Source organism: Papilio polytes, unplaced genomic scaffold, assembly GCF_000836215.1.
Source record: "Papilio polytes unplaced genomic scaffold, Ppol_1.0 DF824135.1, whole genome shotgun sequence".
NCBI classification, from domain to species: domain Eukaryota; kingdom Metazoa; phylum Arthropoda; class Insecta; order Lepidoptera; family Papilionidae; genus Papilio; species Papilio polytes.
This window is the reverse complement of record NW_013525069.1, coordinates 408,486-411,471: the sequence shown is the minus strand read 5'-3', so window position 1 is coordinate 411,471 and position 2,986 is coordinate 408,486.

Here is a 2,986-nt window from a genome sequence, read left to right as displayed (position 1 = left end):
CTCCATCGCGTACTCTGCCTCTCCCGCCCTCTCCCACGTCGCCTACAACGCTCACGGTGCTAACTACGGTTGGTAAACTGAATCCATTGCTGTAATCTGTAAATAGGAAAAAAAGTTACAAAATATATGAAATGCCATATTAAATATATTATTTTCATTACATTCCCTTTTTTATTAATATCTACCTTAGCAGGTTAATGTCAAGAATTGAATGTTTCTATATTCAGCATTCAAAATAACATCGAAATTATGAATTACAAAACTACCTAAAAGTAAATAGCTGTAAAAAATATGCAAACTGTGTGCCTGTTATGTGCTGCTGTAGACAGGTGTAATTGGAGTCAAATAATGTAGCTGCACTTAAAGAGTTATCTTTGGCTCCTTAAGCTCGTACAATATGGCTCCGTAGTCGCAATTTGCCGACAACTGGCCTATTTGATAACTATATCTATATAATTATTAAAATGGTATGAATCAATATAATATGTAAGCTTCGATCAACAATAATACTATGTAAAATCATTAAGGTTGTATGCAATCCGTTACTTTGTTCTTTATGTCACAAGCGAGCTGTCGCCCGCAAACTTCGTTAGCGCTAATTTGGATCACCCGTAATACCATTTTGGCAGCGCGGAATTAAAAAATGTAGCCTATAATATGTTCGCCCATGTCAGCTACCGTACAATGCAAGTCCCATTAAAATCAGGCCAGCCGTTTCGGAGATTACCCGGAACAAACGTGGCTTACCGACAGGCAGAAAATTTTTTTTATCACCAACGCAAATACATCACCTTCCCGAAATCTGTTTTTTTTTTTTATAATACAGACAGACAATCAAAATTTTATTATATGTATAGATGAACTTATCTAATATACACTCAAAGGCCCATTTGTAACGTTATTCATAGGTCAATACCATAATGGTTCATGGTACGAATATCTATTGGCTATGTTGTACTTTTTCTTTGTAATATGACTGCGGGTTTCTTCGGTCTTTTCACCCCTTTCATTCTCTTCGATAAAACAGAATATACGTTAGTAGAAGTGACACGGCATCGACAGTGGAATTTCACTACGAGATAGAGAAACGTAAAAATAAGATTCTCAATAGTCCATAGACGAAAAATCATTACAGATTTTTATGGTTATATCAGCATTAAAGTTTTCAACAATCAATTTTTAAGTTTTATTTGAATACAGCTACATTTAATCTAATTTTCTATAACAATTGTGTTTTTATAACTATTTTATAGTATGAGTTGCATACGAACAATGGGACATACGCCAAAACAGCGAAGCCACCGCATATGCAGATTGGTTGTCTACCTTTAAATAATGGCGGTGTTTTTTCCCGCACATAAAGAGAATTTTTCCCTACTTATGCATCCCAGCCTCCGCCAAATCTAATTGGATTCCCATTCTTTATACTAAAAGGGTAAAAATGACAAGAGAACTTAAATTAGGCCTTTGGCACGCACTGATCAGACGAAACGATGTGTTGCTCCCACTTCAAGCCTGTCTTTCTTGTGGTCGTGGTATTGCACTGGACGTGCTTGCCTATTCAGCCCACGGTTAAAGCCTCTACCACTGTTATTATTTTAATAAACGTTTCAAAAATCTTATACGTTCATAAAAAATACTTTTACATATAATCTAAATGTAACATTAAACATTTTACTGTCGTTCAATTGGCACAAAGTGAGCGTATGATATTTTGCGTAATTCCTTAATTATAATTAATCAAGGTAAACCTTTTATTGACTGCACAGGATTGTTATGTTCGTTAAAAAATAAGTTACATTGGGTATCACTGTCTTTGTCACTATGTTTTTAAATGAATTTTGTTATCCTTTCTCCCAAACGATCGACTAATATTAGAGTCCTGTAACAACATGATATATGATTCAGAATTTGGACTTGAATCTAGTAAGCGAATGACTACAAATATTTAGAAAAAATCTCTTTTATCTTTTTAAATACTCTTGAATCATTAAAACACTCATGAGCATTGAATTAAACAATAAAAGAATTATAGATAAAGAAGGTTTTACAATTTCATGTACTTATTTTAGTTCGGATTCAATTTGTAACCAAAATATTTTGACCTAAGTAAAAGTGTGCTCATTCCTCTCCTTTAGAATTTGACCTGGGAATCTTTTTTTTTTAAAGTGCCTACAGTTACTGTGTTAACTATATCTTAGATAGTGAAGTTTACGAGTATATAATTATGGTAAAATTTTCCTATCAATATTTAAAAATAATATATAGTTAATCAATCACGCCTAATCGTGCATTAGATGAAACTTAGGGTTACATGTTATATTGTAATTATAAATACTTTATATTCTTTCAATTTTTTCATGAAAGAAAAGCAAATTTGCATAACATTTATAATAATATTTCATAATAAATGAGACCTTTTCGCTCTTGTTTTGACCCTCTTCGTAAAATGTAGGTTCGTTGACAATGAAAGTGAAATGGACATAGTGGAGCAGTATAAAAACCGGAGCACGCCTTGCTAAATTATTCAGTTGCCACCATCAAACAGCATCAACATGTTCGCTAAGGTGTGTTTAAGTGATTAAATAAGTTTATGAATAGCAATTCGTTGATTGATAACTGAAAGAACGTCGACTGCAAATAGGATACAAAATTAGGAAAATTGTAACTAAATCAAACATTTTTGGGAATCATTAAAAAGTGTTTACAGCTACAGCCAAATATTAAAACGACATTTAAATATGTAAGAGCATCCGATAATACATTCCAAATTCCACTGAAATTTCGTCCTACAGATTGTAAGCGGCGTTTGTGCAGCAAAGTGCGTGAGATTCGTTTCATACTTCGGCCGTTAATGTTATAAATAAACTATTTTTCATTTTTGTAGATTGTCGTCGCTCTGTGCGCTATAAGCGCGGTTCGCGCTAGCGGGCTTTTGGGAGTCGCTCCCGCGGTGTATAGCAGCCACGCGATTGCTGCCCCCGCC